The sequence below is a fragment of the Ovis aries genome, chromosome 4 (assembly GCF_016772045.2).
Source record: "Ovis aries strain OAR_USU_Benz2616 breed Rambouillet chromosome 4, ARS-UI_Ramb_v3.0, whole genome shotgun sequence".
Taxonomy (NCBI): domain Eukaryota; kingdom Metazoa; phylum Chordata; class Mammalia; order Artiodactyla; family Bovidae; genus Ovis; species Ovis aries.
The window spans coordinates 71,742,658-71,751,935 of NC_056057.1; the positions used below are offsets into that span (position 1 = coordinate 71,742,658).

Sequence of the window (9,278 nt, forward strand, 5' to 3'; positions counted from 1 at the left end):
AATCTTGGCTTCACCTTTTACTGGCTAGGATTCCTCTGGCAAATTTTCTGAGCTTGTTGATCTACAAATGGCGATTATATTGCTTCCCTCACTTAATTGTTATTGGGTACAAAAGGGCAGCAGCCAGGATATGCAGATACTTTTGCGTACAAGTAACAGAAAACCCAAACCAAACTGGCCAAACAGGGAACTTGCTAGCTTGTGAAAGGGCACTTAAGAGTGGAGTGGCTTCAGGGTAGAACCATCCTGTGGAGGAGCTGCTCTACCCTTCTCTATTCTACTGTCCACAGTGGGAGCTTTCCCAGACCTATTCCACTCAGGTTTGTAGCATCATGTCAGGGTCCATATGTCCTCATTCATTTCCACTTTAGTTGGGCTAACATAGGCCAGTGCCTGCTGCTGAGTCAGGGACAATTATCCTGGGTTCCTGTATGAGCAGCTAAAAAGCTGTGTGATCTTTTATAAGTAGCTTAACTGCTCTGTGTCTAAGTTTCCTTATCTGTCATGGACTTCATGGTGGTACCTACTTAATAGAGATGGTGTTGGGATTTAATAAATGATGATTACTTGAGATCAGTATATATATTTTCAGACCATCCATAGCAACCTATTGGTAAATTATGAAATAAATTTAGTGAACTGTGGCTACCTTGAAAACACAAAGGAAAGAAACAAGATAGAACCTTAGTGAATCAAGAATCCCAGAGCACGTTGCTATGGTAGAGGTGAATAATGTTTCGTGAAACTTTTGTTTAAATTTTGTATGTATTTGTGAATGTACTTGGTTGTGATAAAAAGAAACTTATTTCATGAACTTGGTTCATGAACATAAAAAAGTTGGGGAATATTAGCTTGGGCTAATCAGGGTAAATATTGGAGATGGGCCACTCCTTTAACTAGGGCTTTGGGAGAGAGGAGGCATCAATGTTGAGGAGAAATACAGATTGCAAGCCCTTCTATAGGGTTTACCAGGGGCCAAGCATTGGTTTATAAACTTTACATATATTAACACCTGGTGACTTTCACAGTAACTGTATGAGTTAGACATCTTTACTATTAACCCCATTGTCTAGAAGAGAAAACTGTGGTAGAGAAGTTAAGTAACTTAGACAAGGTCACACAGCAGAGGTGGAGTTCACACAGTTCACACAGTTCAAGCTCATGGAGCCTGGTTCTGGATGGAACCCATGTTTTTACTATGTGACATAGGGAGTCAGTGATCAACATTCACTCCCTGGATATAAGTGCTTAGCACAGTGCCAGGCACACAGAGCAAGCACTCCATAAACTGTAGCTGTCAGAGAGAATATTACCTCGGAAAGATTGATTTGCAATCATAAAAAGCCCCTCCTTGATGTTCTCTGCAGCCTGAGGACTTGTAGCAAGTCTGAGGAAGGGAAGGAAGCTTTGTGACTTTATTCTAAGTCACATGCTTAAGAAATGGGGTACCATAGTGTCCTGAGAAGAACTTTTAGAGCACAGCCCTGTTTTTCAAAGTTTGTGTGTATATCTGGGGTGGCATTGGTCAGGGGCAAAGGCAATTTCCTCTAAAACAGGTCACTTCTGTCATCCTGAGGTGTGTTAAGTAGCGCTTTCATGACACGTTTGAAAGTACACAGAGCTAGCCACTGAGAGCTTGTAGTAGATGGAGGATCAGTTTGAATCTGGTGTTTAGAAGATGTGCTGAGCTCTTCCTGGTGTGTTTGGAAGGGAAACTAAAGACAACAAAGTGACCTTCATGTGCCCTGGTGTAGGTAGGAGTGACAAGGAAATACCCCCAAAGAGCCTGACCTTATTTTATAAACAGGGCAATCATGGGGGGAGGGGAGCGCTAAGGTAATTTGGCAGAGAAAAAAATTTTTTTAAGAGTCCCAAGAGGACTAATAAAATGGCTTTGAATTACATTATATTTGAGATGGAGGCATTAATATAAATAGCCACAAAAGGAGAATTTTCCTACCCCTTCTGTTAGAAGCAGTTCTGAAGACAGACTTGCACCCTAGGAAATGCCTGGGGTGCCTTTGGATCCCATCTTCCTCCTGAAGAAAGACAGTGCTGGTCAAATGGCAGGCTGGCTTCTGAGCCTTTACTTCTCCCCTCTGGAAAATTATTGGGAGTGCGAATGGCATCCGGAATCGAAGTGTAGAGCTTTTAGTCTGCTTAATGTCTCTTCTCTTGGTTTCAGATCTCAGCTCTGCCATTCTAATGGGTATGTAACCTTGAGCAAGTCACTTAATCTTTATGAGCCTCAGTTTCCTCATCTCTAAAGTGGGGACAATGAAAGTAGCATCATAGTCATGAGACTCTTATGAGTATTAACTTAGTTAATATATAGTAAAGCATTTAGAGGGCTTCCGTGATGGCTCAGATGGTAAAGAATCTGCGTACAATGCAGGAGACTCAGGTTTGATCCCTGGGTTGGGAAGATTCTCTGGAGGAGAAAATGCAACCCACTCTAGTATTCTTGCTTGGAAAATTCTATGGACAGAGAAGCCTGGCAAGCTACAGTCCACGGGACTGCAAAGGATCAGACACAACTGAGCAACTAACACACATATACACACAGCATTTAGAAGTGTGCCTGGGACAATCTATCAAAAGTGAAAGTGAAAGTGAAGTTGCTCAGTTGTGTCCAACTCTTTGCGACCCTGTGGACTGTAGGCCACCAGGCTCCTGCGTCCATGGGATTTCCCAGGCAAGAATACTGGAGTGGGTTGCCATTTCCTTCTCCAGGGGATCTTCCTGACCCAGGGATCGAACCTGGGTCTCCTGCATTGCAGGCAGATGCTTTAACCTCTGAGCCACCAGGGAAGCCCCAATCTATCAAAAGGTTGCTGTTATTATTGCTGTGTATGTGACCCCATATGTGGAGCTGAAGCTATAGGGGTGATCAGGGGAGATTTCTACTCCTCAAGACTTAGGATCTGTAGACATGTCACAGAAGAGAGTCAGCACACAAGTGGTCAGTGCTCTGACATGGCCTACTGAGGAAGAAGCCTTTTCTTCTGGAAGATAAAGGGAGGGCTTCACATAGGAGGTGAACCTGGATTTTGATAGATAAATAGCAGGCTACATAACAAGTGAATGGAGAAGACATGCCAGACAGGAATAGCATGTTCAAACCAGCTCTTACAAGGCTGTAGGGTGTCCAGGGATTTGTGGGCATTTACCGGGCCATGAGGCCAAGGGTTCATGTGATGGACTGGTGATGTCTGAGGCTGGAAGGTCACTAGGGGCAGGCAGTGAGCAGGACCATTCACTTTGGGGAGACAAGATGGTTCTGTTAAATTAGCACTTCTGTGAGCTTTATAGAATTCAGTAATCTTGTCCAGGTTTTTCCATGTACAGAGGACTTCAGGCATTTTTGGAGCAAGCTTATTCCATAGCTAAATAGTTAATCTTGGAGTTGACATTGGGTCTTTCATTGGTGGCTACTCTGTTTATCCTACCTCCCAACCCCACCAATGAGGGATTTACTGTTCTGTTTAACAGAATACTTTGTGAAGATGAGAAAGAGAATAACTGCAGTTTGTTAGTCCTAAACTTGCTAAATAGTTAAAATCACGGTTTGGTATGTCCGTGGGGTATATGGTTTTTGACTTTGGCAGAATGTTCCATTTTGGTGTTGGAATGATTCTCATAAGTATTTTCATATATCAGCTTCACTATCCTATTTGCTGCATACCCCTATTTGTAAATGCATCATGTTCTAGAAATTCATTTTTAAGTCAGTTGTTTGGATCACAGATTGTATAATTCCCTGGAAATAACAATCTAATTGGGTTGTTATTGAATCTCTAGGCCAGTCCTCCAAGACTTAGTTAACACAAACTGTAGCTGAATACAGCTAATATTTATTAAGTTAGCAATGCAATTATAATACTCGTTTGAAAATACTGGTTTGAAAAATAGGAAAACAGTAACATTGACTGGAAAGTTTAAATTTTGACTCCATTTAGAACTTGTATCAGCCTTGCTAGATTCCTGGTCTCTCACAGCCTTGACAGTTTATCAGGCATTTTGGGACCCATTATCTGATTGGAGCCTCAAAACCATCCTGTGAGGTCAGTGCCCATGAGGAAACTATAGCTCAGAGAAGCAAACTGACTTGCCCGAGAACACACAGTGCTTGTCAAAACTTTGTTTTTGTCTTTGTTTTTTTTTAAATAAAGGTACAATATAAATGAATGGATTATTGATAAACTAGAGTTATCTTTACAATGTCAAAAGCATAGAAATGTTGCCACATTTTGACAGAGTTTTGGGAGGAGAGGTAGGTTATAAGGTGACAGGATCTTGCAAGCACTTGTCTAAACCATTAAACATTCACTGAACTCTTACTATTCATACCTGTGTTTTCTTGGGGTGGGGAGCATAGAGAATCATAGCGATTTAAAGCATGGCTGCTGGTCTTTATTAGTTGTTGAAGTGGTAAAAATTATAGAGTAGAAGGTCCCTTATTTAATGCAGCTGGGCCTGGAAATCTATTGATTAATCCAATATCATGGTTTAATGTAATAACTAGAACAACAAAAAAATGCATGTCTTAAATATCAAATATCACAATGTCTAAGTAAACTAATTTAACCAAAATAAGTCAGTGCCTTTGAGAAATAGGAGAAAAAGCAAGTTGTTTTATAGTAGGCTAAATATATATCTTACTATTTTCAGAAGACATTGGACAAAAAATGAGGAATTGCTAGACTGAGGTGACAATGAAACAATCATCTGCTAAAACTGAGCACCTTCTGTGATAGCAACTTCTGGAGGATTTATTTTCCTCTAATTTTTAATTTGCATGAATAGGGCCTTGCTGGTGGCTCAGTGGTAAAGAATCCGCTTGCCAATGCAGGAGACACAGGTTTGATCCTTGGTCTGGGAAGATCCCACTTGCCGTGAAGCACCTAAGCCAGTGCTCCACACCTGCTGAACCTGTGCTCTAGAGCCTGGTAATGGCACCTCCTTCAGCCCCCGCACTCTAGAGTCCATGCTCCACGAGAGAAGCCACCTCAATGAGAAGCCCGTGCAGCACAATGAAGAATAGCCCCCACTTGCCGCAACTAGTGCATTTAAGATATATACTATATATATAACATTATAGAAAAGCCCAGGGGCCCTGCCTTATTTTTTGTACTCCCTGGCAGCTAATCCTGCGCTGAGTACATAGTGCTGGATAAATGTTTGACAAATGAATGAAAGGATAATTCAACACAGTTTTAGTGATGCTAGCTGAATAATAACCTAAATCTGAGACCTGAAGATTCAGCTCTCCTTTCTACATGTTTAACTATCTCCCAGAGACAGCCCTAGGCCTTGGGAGATGAGAGATTCTGCATGGGCTGAATTTCCAAATGATGTGGCCAGCTTTCTTAAAAATGTATTTCTGGTCCATTCCATTACGCACTTTGTTATGATCCTTGGCTGTCTCTCTGCACCTTGTGACAAATCCTCTTGGAGCAAATACCTTCTACACAGGGACAGGGGCCAAGAAGAAGAGAGACAGAGTTCTACCCTCTACCTTTCTTTCTTTCTTTTTTTTTTCCAGGAATTTTGAAGATTCGGAAAGGGAGTGCAGAATGCTTTCATCCTATCTCCAGGTTTTTCCTGGAATTTATCTTTCCCTTCGGTGGTGCATTTAAACTCTATTGTTCCCAGTGTATTTATTTGTAAAATGGATTTAATTCCATCCTTGTAAAGCCTTTAGAAAGGAATGTCAGGGGCACACGGGGGCACACCATGCTGAAGAATGATGGTAAAGTTTTAAAAGAGATTTATTTGACCCTGAGACCAAATGGCACAGGCTGCAAATGTGATAAATCTAGCAAATAAATAAACAAATAAATAAATAAACATACATGCCTTTGAGGAGGCAGCTGGCCAATAGGCAGTTCCGCCATTGGCATTTACTTTTACAAGAGCACTTGTTAATCCCACAAGCTCCGGACAGTTATAAAGGTTTCATTTCCTCCCCAGACCTTGCTTCCCCCCCGGGCATGTGGAGTGGAGCACTTTATTTGAGACTGGAGTCGTGAATGTACTCCCTGCAAGGTGATGACTTCATGTATATTGATATTGCCAGTAGGGGTTTATTTTCTTTCTTGTGAGGCTGTGATCCTTTGAAGTCAGGAACCACGATTTACATAGCTCTTTGCACAGAGGTTTATAGGTAGAAAGTGTTGGGCAAACATTTGTTACATGAAATGAGGACTGTCCCTCTCACTGCGTCTCTCCAGCTCTGAGCCTTGTGCCAACACGTGGGAAGTACTCAGTACATGCTAGTGGGACGAATAAATAAATGAATGAGGGGTGCAGATCACAGTTTCCCCAGGTGTTGCCATCTTCAGTACTCCTCGCCTGGCTACCAGAAGCCAGGCTTCATTGGAATCTTTTTGGTTGCTAGAGTGGCATATTGTCGTTGTTTGAAAAATCAGTATCTTAACTTAATGAGATAAGCTTCTGGACTATAGACAAGAGAGGGGAGATGGATGAGTAGAGTGAGGAGAGAATACAAAATACAGACGTCAAACATATCCATCTGTCCATCTACTTATCTATCTATCATCTATCCATCCATCTGTCTGATCTATTCATATCTATCTATACACACATAAAACTAGCTGTTGAAATTTATTAATCAATGTGGAAAACTTTAAAAATTTGTATTTCTTTCTATCTACTATCTATTTGGGCTTCCCAGGTGGTGCTAGTGGTAAAGAACCCGCCTGCTGATGCAGGAGATGTAAGACACATGGGTTCCATCCCTGGGTTGGGAAGATGGCATGGCAACCCACTCCAGTATTCTTGCCTGGAGAATCCCATGGACTGAGGAGCTTGGCCAGCTACCACCCATGGGTTCGTAAAGTCAGACACAACTGAAGCGACTTAGCATGCACTGTCTATCTATTATCTATCTGCTTTTCACCTTTCTCCCAGGTTTAGACCACAATTCACCTGCTGTTGGACATTTCTCTTGTATATCCACTTATAGCCTAAACTCTGCCGTTTGCTCTTGAGGGCTGGTCCATCATTGATCCATCATTGAAGCTGACTGTCTCCATCTCCAGATCCACCACTTTAGCTGAAGTCTTGTCTATCTCAACGATTCTCTCCCATGGTTACATGAAGAAATTTTCTGTGGGATCCTCCACTGACATGTTGCACACCAGCTCCTGCTCAACAGGTTTCAGTGGCCTCATTATTTCTAGGTTAAAATTAAAATACCTTAGTTTCTTGTCAAGGAACTTCGCAACCTGCCCAAAGATCTCTCTCTTACTACTCTATAAGACCCTCTGCTCTAGCCAGGCTTGTACTCACTTACTTGGGACAGACTGCTGTTTGTCTCCATTTCCCCTTAGTGACCTTCACCGAACACCCTGCTAAGTTCTGAGCCCTAGATAAGGTTTCATCTGTTTCTTCACCTGTTTACCAGACAGAGGAATGTGCCCTTCCTCCTCCAGGCTGAGCTCGATCTTATGCTCAGTCACTCAGTCATGGGCACCTCCTTTCGATCTCATGTCCTATAGCCCTCCAGGCTCTTCTGTCCATAGAATTCTCCAGGCAAGAATAGTGGAGTGGGTTGCCATTTATCTTAATCAGCCTTTAAGGCCCATCTCAACCCCTTCTTTCTCCAAATCACCTGCTTTGACAACCCCAGTCATAGTTCTTTCCACCCCCCCAATTTGAGCTAATCATCTATGATTTTGTATTGATTTAATTTTATTTTTTATTGAAGTATAGTTGATTTATAATGCTGTGTTAATTTCTGCTGTATAGCAAAGTGACTCAGTTACATTGTACATATATATGTATGAAAGAGAAGTGAAATCACTCAGTCGTGCCTGCCTCTTCGCGACCCCGTGGACTGCAGCCTACCAGGCTCCTCCGTCCATGGGATTTTCCAGGCAGGAGTACTGGAGTGGGGTGCCATCGCCTTCTCCGGAATAAACTTCAAAGATTGACCAGGAGAGGATGCTCCAGACCCTGCATGATCTGGAGTTCCCGGAAGACATTGCGCACCTCGTCGCTCTAGAGGCACTTCTGCTTGGTCATGCACTTCATCGCATACATTTTCTTGGTCTCGCTTTTGCACGATGCAAACCTTTCCAGAACTGTCTTTACCAATGGCCCGCAGAATCTGAAAATGGTCAAAGTTGACTTCCTCATTCTCGTCAAACACTGGGGGCTTGTGGGAGTGGTTCCGGCCCATATTCCGCGGCAGCGGCTGCTGCTGCTACATGCCCGGCGGCCGGGATGTGGGGCCCGGTATATTATTTTTAATATTTTTTTCTATTATGGTTTATTCCTGGATAGTGAATCTAATTCCCTGTGCTATTCAGTATTGATATATTTTAAAATGTTGACCTCATCCCCTAATTCCATTATGATTGCGTCGTCTGTTCCCAGGAGGAAGAAATCCGTCACAGTCTTTCTGTTCATGTGTGCAGGCTGATTGCTTGCTGAAGGCGCTCGTCAACGTGGGGCTAATTGGTGGTGCGAATACTTTCAAAGTTTTGGACTTATTATTATTTTTTAAATTTATATCACTTTAACAATTAGAAAAATGTGCCTTTGAGGCGCAAATTACCATATTAAATTCCAATGATCAATATTAATGTAAACATCATTTTAAACACCATGACTTAAAACAGGCATTTGCCCCTTTTCACTGTCTTTACTAACAATTTTTTTTCTGGAATGTTGGTAAAAAATAGATTTATCATGATCATTATTCTACTTCTTGAGTTTGAAAGGGTTGAAGAAAGGTCTTCCTATGGCTAAATCTTCCCCGTCCCCTCATGGAATAGGTTAAATGTCATAGGAAAGATCATGTCTCAGGAATCTAGTCATTTCTCTACCATTCACTGTGCAACCTCAGGGAAGGCACCCAGGTGTGCGCTTCAATGTCGTCACCTATAAAGACAGACAACAGTACTGGCAGGGTCTGAGATTATGTGATATTTGAAGACGGTGTATATAGAACGCTGTTCTGAACGCTGTATAGTTCTATCTAAATGTTAGGTCTCGTCATTGTCACCATCATTTTATCATCTCCATCACTTTACCACCTTTGCCACCATCTGCTCTCAAACCTTTGCCACCATCTGCTCTCAAGATGAGAGCAGGATCCTCTTCACTAGGTGGGGTGGGGTGGGGGTGCCCACCCTTTCTTCCCAAGTGAGCATCTCTACCTTCCTTCTGTCTTAACAAACTGTCTTTGTGCCCTCCCACTTGTTTTTCTGTGTCTCTAATAATAAACTTTGCACCTGTTTTTTTGCACT

At 42.2% G+C, this 9,278-nt stretch overlaps 1 non-coding gene and 1 pseudogene across 1 annotated transcript; both read right to left on the reverse strand.

Annotated features, from left to right (window-relative positions):
- Positions 1–2,738: 2,738 nt before the first annotated feature.
- Positions 2,739–2,811, reverse strand: TRNAC-GCA (transfer RNA cysteine (anticodon GCA)). The gene has a single exon. It is a non-coding gene; the product is annotated as a tRNA-Cys (tRNA).
- Positions 2,812–7,947: 5,136 nt separating this feature from the next.
- On the reverse strand, positions 7,948–8,355 carry LOC101115788 (serine/threonine-protein kinase 32B-like; annotated as a pseudogene).
- Between the last annotated feature and the right edge of the window lie 923 nt (positions 8,356–9,278).